This window comes from Lemur catta, chromosome 4 (assembly GCF_020740605.2).
Source record: "Lemur catta isolate mLemCat1 chromosome 4, mLemCat1.pri, whole genome shotgun sequence".
Classification (NCBI taxonomy): domain Eukaryota; kingdom Metazoa; phylum Chordata; class Mammalia; order Primates; family Lemuridae; genus Lemur; species Lemur catta.
Genome location: NC_059131.1, coordinates 81,890,957 through 81,898,386, shown reverse-complemented (window position 1 = coordinate 81,898,386; position 7,430 = coordinate 81,890,957). Strand labels below are relative to the sequence as shown.

Below are 7,430 nucleotides of genomic sequence, written 5' to 3'. Positions count from 1 at the left end.
GCTCAGGAGTTAGAGACCAGCCTGAGCAAGAGAGAGACCCCGTCTCTACTAAAAATAGAAAGAAATTATATGGACAGCTAAAAATATATATAGAAAAAATTAGCCGGGCATGGTGGCACATGCCTGTAGCCCCAGCTACTTGGGAGGCTGAGGCAGTAGGATTGCTTGAGCCCAGGAGTTTGAGGTTGCTGTGAGCTAGGCTGATGCCATGGCACTCTAGCCTGGGCAACAGAGTGAGACTCTGTCTCAAAAAAAAAAAAAAAAAGATGAAATCATGAGGATGGGGGCCTCATGAATGGGATTAGTGCTCTTGTAAGAGACACAAGAGCTTGCTTCTGTTCTCTGCCAGGTGAGGATATGACAAGTCAGTAGTCCGCAACCTGGAGAAATCAGGGGTTCTCCAGCATTCCCGTGAGCCAGGAGCCCACAAGCGGAGTCTCACATCAGTATTTATTCTTTCAGCAAACAATTATCAGTCACCAATTTACATGTACATATCATAAGTTTAAGTTTCAAGGTCTCCCAAAGTAACAATAAACTAGCTAAGCATACACAAGTTAAAAATAAAATCGTGAGTCAGCAGTAAAGCATATAATCTAAACGGGAATAAAGAGACCAAGTACTTTTCTACTTTATCTAGTTCCTCATTTACTGAGACAGGAAGTCAGGAGAGAGATAGGAACATTGCCTCAGGCTTAAAATAGCAAACGGCTCTTATCTGCTGGGCTGACATCCTTGATCATTCTCTCAGCCTTTGGATTACAAGCCCAGCCCAGTCTGTTAGCAGACATCCAGGCTGTAAGCACTCAGGCTTCAGGGCGGGGTCCATTTGCAGACATCTCCGATCAGTGGAATGTCCCCCTCAAGGTTGAGCAGCTTTTGCTCGGCGAACTAATACGTCCACAGGTTGCTCTTTGGCAAAGTCCTGTCCCACTCCTGGGGTTCTCATGTCTCGACCCTAACCCTCAACATCTCCCCCTTTTTTCTTAGCAGCGAGTTGATGAAGTTGAATCGAGTTGATGAAGTTGAATCGCCATCACTGCTAAAACGTTGGTTTCCAGATTTTTGCTTTCTTCGGAGTTGTCTCCAGACTATAAAAGCAAGCATAAGCAAATAATTAAAACAATTCCAAAAGAAGCTAAGGCAGTGCTTCCCAAAATAGTCAAGTGAGGAGTTGGTTTTACAGACCCGATCCCAGAAGAAATGCCATTTAACATATCAGCTTCAGAGAACAAATCTAGCTTTTGGCTAAAAGTACTTAATATTTCTTATTGTAAATTTCTAATTTCAACAGAAAGATTTCCTTGGTTAACTAAATGTTTTTTAATGTCTTCCCAAGGGAATTGAATCTGATTATAAATAGGAGGTACGACACAAAACTGAGTAATGTTCCAATTACACCGAAGTCTTACTTGTTTCCGTAGACTCATGACTTGGTCTCCCAATAAAGTGACTGCTGCAAGTCAGCCACTTGGGTCACTAATTTACTATTGATTTGATTTTGGGTAGACCACAGTTGATTTGAGTCCTGGTGCCAATTTTGTACAAACTCGGTAGTTTGGATATTTGGTGCAGAGCCACTCTGGCTATAGCAGCAGTGGCGGTCCCAGCAATTATTCCCAAAATAGCTGCAATCAACAGACCAATAAATCTTTTAGAGCACTTAAGAATGCAGTTTAGCAGTTTGTCTAGTAGGAAATTTGCTGGAGTTTCTTGCCATATCCTATTCATCTTAACAGGCAGCCATAATCCAGTCCCAGCCTCCAAAATATAAATTGATTCTGTATAAGGGTTAAACTTTATTGAGTTGTTAATATAAGTATAATATGAACAATTTTCATAAGATACTAAAAGGGAGGATTCATCGTATTTAGCAGATCCTACCATAAGTAAATAGGGTAATCTTACACAAGCTTACGTGTAATGAGTTGAATTGAGAGTAGAAGTCCATTCCTTACTGATTTTCACTCCCCAGATATAGGGGCTGGCCCAGGCTTGTAATGGATATAAAGCAGCCAACAGCTTCCATAATTGGCCAAGGACGGGACCATGTAGTATATGAAGTGCTGGAAGAGAAAGACCTCCATTCACCCAGGCAATATTACTTTGAAAGCTGGTATCTTTAACTGACACTGAGGTGGCAGATTTATTCCAAGGGAATTCCCCAAGGTTACGAGTGGAAGCAGGATGCCCTTAGGGGCTCCAATCAAGAATGTTCCCACAGGACAACCCAGCAAGGGTGCGTCCCACGTATCCCGCACAGTTTTCTCAATACACCCAGGTTGTTGAATCAGGAACTTCTGCCTTTTCGCAGATGGACACATCCAGAGGCGTAACTCTGCTTTTTCCAAAAAATGAAAAAGTAGAAGCAGTTAAAAGAAATAACCAGGCCTTTGTGTCCTCACCAGTTGTTCTACTGGTGACCAGCCAGGTTTGGGTGGCAGGTTTTAGACAATGGGAACCTTTGCCAATACATGTGGGAGGGCCTTCTGTCCCCACCTTGTATCTTTTGATTTTAGTGCCTTCCTCATTATGTTTCGTGGGACCACGATAATCATAAGGTCCTGGAAGCCAATTAGAATCATTAACAAACACCAAGAAGTGGGTATCTGCCCAACTGACAATTCTATTTAAAGGAGGGTTTGGAATATATGGTGGTGGGTTTGGTTGCTAGAGGCACCTACCGCCCTGTGCAAAATGCAGACCATAGCAAGAAAAAGATTTACAGACATTTTGGGTGCATTGGCTTGTGACAGCACATTTTCCACCTTCTCTCATGTCTTCTTCAGCTGGCCCCAAGCAATGATTAAATGAACTGTAATTCCTTTTGTAGTAAGAGAACTTCTGGCAATAATTAATGCTACTGTAGCTGAAGGAATAGCGCCAAATATACCAGTAGATACTTTACACATGCCAGCAGATGGCATTAGGAGACCATCATCACAGGACAGCAGCTCTAGTGCAACGTTTCCGGTTATTGCTGGTGAGAGATTACTAACCCTTAATTTGGGGGGATCCAGATTGGAAATTGATCTGGGGACTGTTGGCTGGGATTGCTCACACTGTCCTCTGGAGTTTTTGGTTGCCAGGTGAGGAATTGCTGAACTAGATTGTTGCCCATATTGGTTTTCTTGGGGCCCTGAGCTGGGCCCCGTCCCCTGTTTCCTGACTCTGTAAGGGGCTGGCCATTAGCATGAAATTTAGAATGGCATTTGATGGCCCAATGATGTCCCTTACCACAGTAGTGGCAAAGTCCTGGAGAAGGACCGGCCGGCTGGCCATCGTTGTTAGATGTTCTCAGAGGTTGTTGGCCATCCTTTTTCATGTGGCCCTTTCTGCTGCAATTGAAGCATCTAGAGGCTATTTTGGGGCCATTTGGGGCTTTTCCTTGGAAAGCTCTGCTAGTAATTGCATTTTATAGGTATCTGAGCCAACCTCACGACAAGTTTTTATATACTCCTCTAGCGGTGCACTGTTGGATTTAAGGGGGCGCAAAAGCCACCGACATTCGGAATTAGCATTGTCAAAGGCCAGTATATGTAACAGCATGCTCCTTAAAGGAGGGGGACTGAGTTTTTTGTGCAACATCCTGAAGTCTAGAAATGAAGTCAACATGAGGCTCATTAGCAGCCTGTTTAACACTAACACAAGAGGGCACTGTCTGTCCAGGAGGGCTTATCATATCCCAGGCTTTAAGGCAGCACTGATGGACCCGAGTAATAGCTAGATTGTCATACTTCAATTGAGCCTCTATGCCAAACCGTCTTCCTTGTCCTAATATTTGCTCTGCTGTGATATCCGTAGGGGGATCTCGGGAATGGTTATGCCAGGCTTGCTGGCGAGCCTCATCAGCCCACCAACTGGTGAACTGAAGGAATTCAGATGAAGACAAAACCAAGCAAGCATTTCCCAATCCCAAGGAAACCATCTTTCTGTTGGTGCCAATCCCTCGAGCAAGCCTTTTGTATAAGGAGAGCTGGTACCATAAGAAACACAGGCTTGCTTTAGATCTTTTGAAGTTTTAAATGGGACAGGCTCATGAATGTAGCGTGGTTACCGGGGCACCCGAGGTGTTCGGTCTGGAGCGTCAGAATCCGAATCTGGCTGTACCACAGCAACTGGGAAAAGATAAGCCTCAAGATCTCCTTTTGACTGTGTCTCTCCTGTGCCTCCCTGGATCCCTTTCCACCCTTTCAAGACTTTCTTTAGAGTCCTTTTAGGCTGAGTATGTGGTTTTAAAGAGAAATTAGAAGTAGAAAGTAAAGGTGCTGAAGGCGAAAATTGAGACCAAGGAAAGTCTCTAACCTGAGTCTCGTTCTCTCCCCTGCCTCCAAGGGGGTGAATGGGGGCGGAAGGTGGAAATTCTTTTTTGAAAGTTCTCCTTTCTTCCATTCTTTCTATAGACCCGTATTGAGGGCCATCAGCCGAATTCAGCAGGTTCCTCTGGTCTCTGCCCGGTTCTGTCAGGGGGTTGCATATCACTTCGTCCTCCACAGTAGGACCAAGTTCAGGGTCTAACACAGCTGCTTCACTGTCAGACTCAGGGTCAGATTGAAATGGCTGAAGAGCTTGGGAACAAAGCTGCCAAACAGAAAGTGGCATCTTTTCTCCCCTTTGACGTGGGTGACACGATGCTCCCACGGCCTGCCGTCATTGCTGCAGCTTAAGCGTACCTAGAGGGGGAAACCAATAGCAATACTTGGCAATCAAATGAAGTAGCTCCTCAAAAGTTTTTTGTTTGACAACAACCCCAGAACTCTTCAGCAAAGTCTGTGAGAGTTCAATATATTCAGAGAATTTTGACCAATTCTGCCCCATTTGTTACCCTGATTGAAAAAAATCCCAGGAGTTTAAACTTACACTTTCCTGCCAGCACAGCTCGTAGCCCTCTCTGGGTCTCCACGACGTTGTATGGGAATCTTCTTCAATCGTGAAGTCTTCCGCCTTGTGGACCCTGTTTGCTGCACCAGTTGCCGGGAGTTCGAAACGCTCCCAACAAATCGGGTTCCAGGCAAGAACGTTGCAAGAGATTGGAAATAAAGGAGACAAAGTATAAAGTGATGGGGAAAGCAGGGGTTCTCCAGAATTTCCGTGAGCCAGGAGGCCACAAGTGGAGTTCCACATCAGTATTTTTTCTTTCAGCAAACCATCATCAGTCACTGATTTGCACATACGTATCATGAGTTTAAGTTTCAAGATCTCCCAAAGTAACAATAAACTAGCTAAGTATACACAAGTTAAAGATAAAATCGTGAGTCCGCAGTAAAGCGTATAATCTAAACAGCAACAAAGAGACCACTACTTTTCTACTTTCTCTAGTTCCTCATTTACTGAGACATGAACTCAGGAGAGACATAGGAACATTGCTTCAGGCTTAGAATAGCAAACTGCTCTTATCTGCTGGGCTGACATCCTTGATCATTCTCTCCACCTTCGGATTACAAGCCTGGGTCTGTTAGCAGACATCCAGGCTGTGGCACTCAGGCTTCAAAGTGGGGTCCGTTTGCAGACATCCCCCATCGGTGGAACGTCCCCCTCAGGGTAGAGCAGCTTTTGCTCAGTGAACTGACATGTCCACAGGTTGCTCTTTGGCAAAGTCCTGTCCCACTCCTGGGGTTCTTGTGTCTCAACTCCAACCTTCAACAACAGTTGTTCTGTTTAAGATGACTGAAGACGAGTCCCCAATCCCTTCTGGCTTTTCAGGTCTCCACTAAGAAGTCTGCAGTTAGCTTGATGGCTTTTCTTTTGTAGATTAGTTGTTGCTTTTGTCTTTCTGCTCACAGAATTTTGCCAGGGATTATGTGCCTTGGAGATGTCCTATTTGCTATGACTCTTTCCAGTGTTTGACCATCTTATGTACGGACATCTGAATCTCTGCTGAAATATGGGAAGTTTTCCTTAATAATTCCCTCAAATAGATTTTCCATGCTATTTGCTTTTTCTTCTCCCTCAGGGGTAACCATAGTTCATAGGTTAGTTTACTTTGCATAATCCCATATTTCTCTAAGTGATCAATTTTTTTATTTTCTTTTCTGCCTCTTTGAATGACTGGGTTAGCTCAAGAGCCTTGCCTTCAAGCTCTGAGATTCTTATTTTCTCCTTGGTTTAGTCTGTTGAAGATTTCTACTGTGTTTTGAAATTATCTAAATCATACTTTCATTTCTTTAACTTCTACTTATGTTGTCTACCTCTTCAGTGACTTTAAATTGATTTTGTGAAATTTATTTTTTGATTTTCAATATTCTCTTCAAATCCCTTCATCTTATCTGGCATCCATGTTCTGAATGCTGTTTCTGTCATTTCTACAATTTCCTTTTGGTTAGAGTCCACTACTGTAGTTCCATTGTTAACCCTTGGGGGTGTCAAACTTCTTTCATGTTGCCAAAGTCCTTTTGCTAGTTTCTTCTCATCTGACTCTTTTGGCCCTGGACTAATGGCTTGCAGTGTACCTGTTTTCCTTTGTTGGGAACTCTCCTGCTTAGTTAGAAGGGAAGGACCCTATATGGTGCTTCTGTGTCCTACTCTGGAATGTTGACCTGGCAGGGGAAGGGCGGGTGCACTGAGAGCTTGTAATGCCACTGTTCTGTTTTGTCCCATTCTCCTGTGATTGCCTCAGTTCCATCCGGTGCTGGATGATCTTCATGTGGGGTGGTGGGTTGTTCCCCAGCTCATTGTTTGAAGTCCAGGTTGGGGTCTGGATGAGATTCTTTCCATGGAGGCTGATGTCGTGGGGAATTGCTCTGCCCAGGGACTCCCAGTGGATGTGACAGTAGCATGGCAGTGCGATGAGGCTATCTGGGCAGTGGTCATGGATGCCTGGGCTGTGGGCATTTGTTCAAAGTAGATCCAGGTGTACTGGTGACTTGAGGCTGGGGGATCCCTTGTGGGGCCCTGGACATCGGGGGCAGTTCCACTGGGCCAGAGGCAGTGGAGGAGACTCAAGGATAGGGTCTTGGGGCCCAGATGTAACTCTGGAATCTCGGGCTGTTGTTACAGGCCTGGTGGGGGCCCTGGAGCTTTGGGCCCAGGCACAGCAAGTACCTCAGAGCTGGATCTGGTGATGACAGGGGAAGACCACACAGATGAGGGGGCTGTTCCTCCAGCATGGAGACATCTGATGCCTGGTCATGCTGTCTGGGGTTTTCCAGTGACCCAGTGATCGTGGAGGTGGGCTGGGGTTCTCTCCCCCAACCCAGGTTGTGCTGAGGCAGTCACTCATGGCTTCCCAGGTGGTACCTGTGGCTCTTCCTGTGTGTAGATCCCACACCGGAGGGTAGGGCTGCTTGGCTACCAGTCACAGGGCACAGCACAGGGGAATATCCATTCTGCCTGCTCCCTCCCCAGCCTGACAAGGGTGATGGGAAGGTTACTGCTGGAAAGCTGAGTCCCAAGCAGACTAGGTGCCATGCTCCTGAGTTCAGGATGGTGTC

General features: G+C 45.4%; 1 long non-coding RNA gene across 1 annotated transcript; it reads right to left on the bottom strand.

The window, feature by feature from the left end:
* Positions 1-400: 400 nt before the first annotated feature.
* Positions 401-4,667, bottom strand: LOC123636495. The gene is made up of 3 exons (XR_006734559.1): positions 4,306-4,667; positions 1,919-2,066; positions 401-1,091 (listed from the first exon to the last, which is right to left on the bottom strand). It is a non-coding gene; the product is annotated as an uncharacterized LOC123636495 (long non-coding RNA).
* Between the last annotated feature and the right edge of the window lie 2,763 nt (positions 4,668-7,430).